General features: G+C 38.2%; 1 long non-coding RNA gene across 2 annotated transcripts; it reads left to right on the top strand.

Moving 5' to 3' along the window:
• Positions 1-4,348: 4,348 nt before the first annotated feature.
• On the top strand, positions 4,349-8,209 carry LOC118559455. 2 transcript variants are annotated; one of them, XR_004928873.1, is made up of 5 exons: positions 4,349-4,507; positions 4,606-4,669; positions 5,991-6,243; positions 6,628-6,747; positions 7,540-8,209. It is a non-coding gene; the product is annotated as an uncharacterized LOC118559455 (long non-coding RNA). The 2 variants fall into 2 exon arrangements; XR_004928872.1 differs by having other exon boundaries at positions 4,349-4,669.

Consider the following 8,209-nt stretch of genomic DNA (forward strand, 5'->3'; position numbering starts at 1 on the left):
TTTTTTCATGCTACATTGAAGTATTTAATCATGTTTTAATAACACCAATTTTCCATGCTGCTTCGATGCAGACCTTCTCCTGTTGGCTGTTGGCTCATTAGCAGCCTCATTTGTTGTGGTCTGTTGTCATTCACACAGAACAATAAACCGTGCCAGCCGACATGAGTTTTACAAACGGCAAAGCTTTGTCTTAAGCAGTAACGTGCCTCTACTCCGCGCTGCGTTCTCAGACCAGTGTGATGCGTTCCCGAGCGTCAGAAAGCTGCATTCAGGAGCATGGGACATTTCTAATTTACAATAATATAATTTTTTTTTACAAGTAACAATTAAATACTTTGAACAACTGGTATAAATGAATGATGATAAAGGAATTTATTTAACATGTTTTGGGACAGTTTGTATTCAGACGTTTTAAGAAAACATTAAAGTATTTTATGTATTGTTTATTAATTTATTTTATATTATACTTAATCTCCTCCTTTTCCTGTATAATCCTGCCTCAAGCATTTCGCTGGCTCTCCTTATTATTGTAAACTTTGTAATGTAACGAGAGTTCAGGGACATCCTACAATCAGGCTTAGGCTACTGGAGGACATCAGGGCCAGTTTTTCTCACTCTACTGATTTCTACTGTTCTCCAGTTTTGCATTGCATTGCATTGCATTGAAATGAAAGTCACATTTCCTGCCACAGTTGTTTGCTGCTTCTCCACCGAAGCCAGGCCTGCAAGCTCTCCACCATCAGCCATCACTTATCAGTTACCCTCCTTCACTGCCTTGAATGTTAGTCATACTCAAAAACTGCTAGTTGAAAGAATAATTAATTTCATTATTATTTTCTGTTTAAATATCCAGTCATATTCACTGAATTAGAACATCTTTTTAGAATGTTTTTTAGTCTGAAAATGACAAGTACCTTTTGAAATTAACCTTAATGCAGGTACCAAACTTGTCCTTAAACCACAATAATTGTATTTATTTTACTACTATAATGTACTATTTTAATCTTAAATCTTATTTTTATTAGTTGGGATGGCTGCCAGCACAACACTGCATTATGTCCTCGTGACAGAAATCATCGCTAGAAAAATGCATTATCATCATTCAACAATGATTACTGAAAAAGACGTACTTCGTTCCTGCAGTTCCTATACTGTCCACGAGTGGCGTTGTGTGAGACAACAAGCAGTACTCTTTGAGTTCCGGGTCAGAGGTGAACTCCTCCGTCTTGTGGCTGCTATTGCTTGCTGTGCTGTGCTGCCGTTTTTCCTAAATTACTGAAGGATATTGTTGAATCAAGTCCAATTTACCCAGACGAAGGGTGTTCCATTGGGTGTTTTCCTTGCAACTACGTGACGGTGAGTCGTTTATTTAATGTCGGTTTTATATTATGGTAGAAATGCGGTGGCAAGGCTACACGGCACTGAGGGATGGAAGAGCTGCGTGAAGCTGACACCCCACCCACAGAAAAAACTCCGTTAAATAGACGGAATGGTTAGTGCTTCGCTTGTGCAGGTTTGTGCCGTTAAAATTAGCGTTTGTGCTGTTTTGGTTTTGAAGATATTAAAGAATATTTGTTAAGGTCATCCAGAATTCACCATCTCCCCATTTTGCTTCGAATCCGATCAAACTGGGCTACATTTTTTAGTGCTTCGTTTGTGCAGGTTTGTGCCGTTAAAATTATCGTTTGTGCTGCTTTGGTTTCGGAGATATTATGAATTTTAATTTCAACCGATGACGTCATCCCAGCCCGCCGCTTCAAAATAAAGTGCTACGGTAAATCATGTTATTGCCGTCACTGGAAAAAACGTAAGTCTTTTTAATATATTTCTACTGATAAATCAGTAACATTACTATGAAGTTGCGTCATCTACCGAGCCTCCCCCCCTACAGCATTCTTATAAAATGATTTATATATTCCTGCTTATTGGCAAAGATCTCTTGGGGAAACATGTTTTTGTTTGTTTTTTTAGTTTCCTGACTGAGGGGAGAGGCTGGAACAGTCTCTGTGCAGGATGGCTGGCGTCCTTAATGATGTTCCTCATTTGTGTAAAAAGATGTGGTCAGATCTACCGTTTGGTCTCAACACTTTTCTCAAGAAAGCAGTTATTAATTTTATATTTTTCTTTTATCATGCAAGTTTTTTTAGCTGCTATTGTAAAATGTGTGTTATATTGTTTTGTACTTTATTCCTGAATAAATATTGCGATTTATTTTGTCTCATTTAAAGAACTTTACTTTAGATAGCAATGTCAAGTGAGCCACCAAAAAAGGCATTTCATTTATTAGAATGTTCAACTGTTTTCATAAAGTCTATTTTTCCTAATCAGAAGGGTTTATTCTTCTTCGAGAGTATAATGTTTATAACATTTTCAAACAATAACTTGGTTATAGTTGATCTTAGTACTCATAGTTCATTACTCCTCTGAATTAATTAGAATAGCAAACCTTTATTACTCTACAATAGGGAGATTTGGGGGTGTCTGCACCTAACAAAAGGGCAATTAAAGTATACAGGCTTATATAACGCAGAAAACATACCCAAACTAAAATCAATAACAGAAAAACTGCAAAAAATAAATCACACTAGTCAGCCTATAAAGTATAACAACACTGTAAGGAACGATCTCCTAAAACGTTCCTTTGTCCACCTAAGCTAAACCTTTAATTAGGCTGAAGAACCATTCCACTTTTTATTGGCTTTATGCATGAAGTGGGAAATATTGTTCAACTATGAATATATTGACTGTGTTATCAGCTGAAAATATAAAGCATATAGATTGAATTAGAAATGCCTAAAAATATAGACCAATTTGGTTTGTTGTGTATTGAGTTCAGCACAAAATATCGAAAACTTAACGCTCCCCAAAAACTATTGGGCTGCAAATCTTAATGAAAACTTTATTTTATTTTATTCCAAGGTTGTTGTTGCACAAACAAGGCACTGAAAAAGTAGCCCACTGTGGTTTGCTTTGGATCCAGCTCAGCACCAGCAAAGAAAGAAAAACGTAGCACTTTATTTTGAAGCGGTGGTCTGGGATGACATCATCGGCTGAAATTAAAATTCATAATATCTCCGAAACCATAGTAGCACAAACGTTAATTTTACCGGCACAAAGATGCACAAACACAGCACTAAAGAAGTTGACCACTCTGGTTTGCTTTGGCTCCAGCTCAGCACCAGCAAAGGAATAACAATGTAGCGCTTTATTTTGCAGCGGCGACCTGTGGTGACGTCACCGGCCGGAATTAAAACTTATATTATCTGCGAAACCAAAGCAGCATAAACGCTAATTTTAACGGCACAAACCTGCACAAACGAAGCACTAAAGAAGTTGACCAGCTTGGTTGGATTCAAAGCAAAATGAGGGGATGGTGAACTCTAGATGAACTTAACAAATATTCTTTAATATCTTCAAAACCAAAACAGCACAAACGCTAATTTTAACGGCACAAACGTGCACAAACCAAGCACTAACCATTCCGTCTATTTAACTGAGTTTTTTCTGTGAGTGGGGTGTCAGCATCTGACACATGGCCTTTATTGAGCTTTGGTGACAAAAAGGGTGCCAAGTATTGGCACCCTTTTTGAGGAACTTCCCAGTACAGGATTTGGACCAAACTAACAGAGTACAATCACCCGGTGATACTGGACACAACCATGTTAGGGGCTAACGCTTAACATGTTGCTAACCGGAAGTAGCTCTAGGAAGGTCTCACCAACTTCTGCTTCACAGAGTTTGTACTTCCTTTAGTAGTTTGTAATGCCTTTAACATTTTTATTCACATATTTCATTTTTTCATGCTACATTGAAGTATTTAATCATGTTTTAATAACACCAATTTTCCATGCTGCTTGGATGCAGACCTTCTCCTGTCTTCTGGTTTTGACAAAGAAAAATCCTTTTCACACTCAGAAGATTTGATTTAAAATCCCCAAGTGATAAAAGCTTACGACCAAGGAACTCGGAAGCTTTGCCTTTGACGGTTACGCGCACCACCAGGCGGGCGCCTTCTTCAACTTCTTCAGAAGTTGAACGTTTCTAGTTGTTTATTAATATTCCGTCACCTTTTGTTTGGACCGTTTTTGCCTTTTCTTCTTTCTATTAAAAACGGCTCTAAGAGAAGAGGTGGAAACAATGCCCCCAAAATGACACTTGTGGCCAAAAAGTGTATTATGTCAGTAGTGATTTAGGACTACCGTAGCAAATGAATGGGAATCGTTGACCGTCGGCTGTCGCCAATTAGCTCATTAGCTGCGTCTCAGATCGATATCACAGTTTGCAGCTCTGCAGACGCAAAGTTTTCCTGGTTGGCAGGTTTTGATGAAGACAAATCCTTTTCACTCAGAAGGTTTGATTTAAAATCCCCAAGCGATGAGAGCCTACGACCAAGGAACTCGGAAGCTTTGCCTTTGACGGTCACGCCCACCACCAGACGGGCACCTTCTTCAACTTCTTCAGAAGTTGAACGATTCTAGTCTACAGATGATGCATCTCAATAATCCAGGTAGAAAAATAAATGAATAATATTTATTAGATTTCAGATTCATCAAAATAGATACAATGCACTGTACTGACATTAGTATCTCTCTCTTCTGTTTGCAGGTTGACAAGGCAGTGTTGCGCATCATGACTGATGAGCAAATGACAAAATACATAAACTCATATGGTGAGTAGCTGTGCTATCTTTCTGTGAACAAACACAGTGCCAAAGCACCAGTAAAGACGCTCTTTTGGAGAGATTGAAATATAAAATAGGGGCACGCAAAATGAAATCAAACACAAAAGGATCACCTAGTGGAACCCTAGATGAATCCCAAAATACCATGGCCAGACAAAAAAATACGTCAGCAGAGAAGACTTCGAGAAAGGTTGAAATTGGATGGCTTCATTTTGGCAGTAATGGATACAGACAAGTACGGACCAACTGTGATGGAGGTCCGAGACAGGCTACAATGGCAAAAACAACTACTGTTGCTCAGATCATGGAATTAGGAAAGGAACTATTTTTCCCTGATGGGCTGTCCACAAAAGGGCCAGCTGAAGACTTCACGTTTGACATCTGCGATTTTAAAATGAACAAGATTCCCTTTAATCACACTGTTGGCCAAATGTATGAACAAACTAAACTAAAACTCCTCAGATTTTTCCTTTTGTACTAAAGAGGGAGCTTTAACAGATCACTCATCTGAGGGAAATTATCATTCTGAAGATGGATCTCAGTAAGTCATCAGAGATCTGCAGGATAGTTCATATTCAAGTGATAGTGACGGAAGCGCCCAGGTATATGCAAATATATTTGTAATAAATAAAATAACGATACTGACATGGACAGATGTTAATGATTTGCTCAAAGATTACTCTTGTCACTAACTTTGTTACAACTGTTCATTTATATATACAGTGAGGTAAATAACTATTTGAATGTCCCTATAGTCATACATTCCATGTATGACTATAGGGACATTCCATTTAATTGTCAGTGCCTGTTGTGTTTAGAGCCATGAGACAGGTGTGTGTTGCTCAGTGAAGAAAATGTTGGTGAACTTGGCAATCACTCCTCAGCACTGTCTGGAATGTAGGTTTGGCCATATATTTGGAATAGAAAACAATTTTCTTGTAATGTTTGTATTATTTCAGAGCTTGGTGAATGTGCATGTCACAACTTATTTATTAGGAATGTTTTGCAGTTGTTGGATGATGTATTTGATAAGTTTTGAGGAATGGAGTGTGCGTTCACCTCCATTGTGTATACTGAGTTGCTTCATGGTTCAAAAAACATCAGGTACTGATGAATAAAGGGAATAGTCATATTCATATGACTATAAGGATTATTACAATTGGTAAATTTGTCATCATGTTCAACCATCACTTTTAATAGATTTTGTGTTTTAACATGTATTGTTACACAGCATTTATTTTTTTATGTGGATAATGTATTATATTACTACTGAAAAAATTAAAGCACTCTGTCTTTGATTTGTTTTCAGATGCAACAAAGATCAAAAAGGTTAAGGAAAATATCTGAGACTGAGACAGCACAAAGTCCAGGTCCATCACATCAATTTCAGTCAACCCCAACAGACATTAAAAATAGCAGCATTGGCAGAAGAAAAAACACGAGTGAGGTCACTTTACCAGAACCGGGCCCCTTGTTTGATGAGGCAGATACACTTGTGTGGGATTTCGGACGATGATGTGGTGGTTATAAATTTAAAACATGTTGATGAGGATGTCACACAGGTAATTTTTTCTTTTAGAATTTCTTAATTAAAGATAAATGTTTTTAATTTTAATATTACATGTTTGATGGGGTATCAAAAAAAAATACGAATTGTTATCTTTAATGAAATTGGGAGTCAGTTAAGTCCTGTCGTCTAATTCCTGGGATTGTACAGCAATTGTAACTTTGACTTATGACTTTATTGTACTGTTATCCCTCTACTATGTAAGATATTTTCATTTTATTATTCCTAAAACTTAAGTGGACTTCTAAACATTGTCTGGAGTTTTCATGATGTTGACTAGAAGTCATGCTGATGTACAAAAGTAATTAAGAAAAACTTTTCTAAAAAGAAATCTGATTTTAGGGTTAATGTATCTGCTGTATTTTATTGTATTCTTCAGAGCACGGAGGTGGGTGGAGCACCTACACAGGTGATACAGCTTCTACTCCCTTCAGGTGATGGCCTACCTACACTGGATGAGCAGCAGTCCATACACGAGGAAGCAGCACAAACTGCCCAGGTAAGACACACCACTTCAAACAACTCCTGATGTTATCAGTGTTAACTATTATTGTGGTAGGATATCACAAATTTTGAACAGAAAGCAGTTTGAGAAGGGGTGCAGTTTGTGGCACAGTCTCATAAAAAGATGCTTGAGATCAAGGCCGTGGGAACCGATGGGGCTGAGGGTGCTACAGAACCCCCTAGTGGGGAGAAATAAAAATTATTATCAGTGAAAAAGAAATCAGTGAAGTACATAAAATAAATTAATATCTTTCAATATATCTCCCAATATCTTCCCATGTTTGATGTATTCTCGCTTTAAATACAAATGTGATATAAATCCAATAAAGCATTTTTAGAAGAAATAGGCTATAGTATGTTGTAACCCCAATTTTGCCACTTTGGAATATTAAAGGAAATCTTATCTTAGGGTGTTTTCTCACCTGCAGCTTTAGGTCTATCTAAATTTAGATTGACTTAAATTTGGTCCAGTTTGGCACAGTATGAAAGCACAATCAGACTCTAATGTGCAATAAACGCGGCCTGAAGGGGTGGTCTCAGTTCAGCTCCAGCCGAACCCTGGTGCGCTCTAGTTGATGTCTGAAAACACCATACTCTGGTGTGACCACACTGCCAGGCATCCTCACATGAATAACATTGTTTTTACATTGTTACATCTTAGGGGCATAAATAACCTCGTTGGTCATCGGTAACCTAGTTACAAACATGCCAAAAGCTAGGATACTTGTGCCTCTGCTTTATTAATTGACAATTCTGGTTTTTAATTGTGTGTATTTTGTTCTTCTAGCTGGACAGTGGGCTAAATTTCAATTTGCCCTCATATTCAAGCAGCCAGATGTCAACAGACAGCAACCCAGGAAGTCCCCAGACCACATAACGTACCTCAGTTTGCAGGATAAAGGTTGTTGATGATCTTTTGCCTGTATTTACTGACAGCAGCATCATGAATATGACTCTAAAGATGGACTTTGTCAATGAAAAAGCTATTGATGATGCCGGAGTGTCAAGGGAGGTGTACACAGCCTTCTGGGAGCAATTTCTTGAACAGTGTGAAGGAGAAACAGAGCGAGTTCCAAGGCTTAGGCCAGATTTTTCTGAGGCTGAATGGCAAGCAGTTGGACGAATTTGGGTGAAAGGATTTGTAGACCATGGTGTTATGCCAGTAAAGTTATCAGTGGCTTTTATTTTAGCATGCATCAATGGAATTGACCATGTTGATACAGACATCCTGATGTCATCGTTTCTCAACTACCTCCCTCCCTCCCACCGAGAGATCAGCTGTTGAGAAGGCTCTTCAGGAAACATTGGATGAAAGTAATCAAGAGGACTTGCTTGACCTTTTCACACGGATGGGTTCCCATTTCCTACCTCCAGAGAACAACATGAAGCCTGCTGTTGTGCCAGTTCAGACGTGACAACAAAAACTGCATCAATTCGGGACGTAACGGACTGCGTTA

The sequence above is a fragment of the Fundulus heteroclitus genome, unplaced genomic scaffold (genome assembly GCF_011125445.2).
Source record: "Fundulus heteroclitus isolate FHET01 unplaced genomic scaffold, MU-UCD_Fhet_4.1 scaffold_288, whole genome shotgun sequence".
Lineage (NCBI taxonomy): Eukaryota > Metazoa > Chordata > Actinopteri > Cyprinodontiformes > Fundulidae > Fundulus > Fundulus heteroclitus.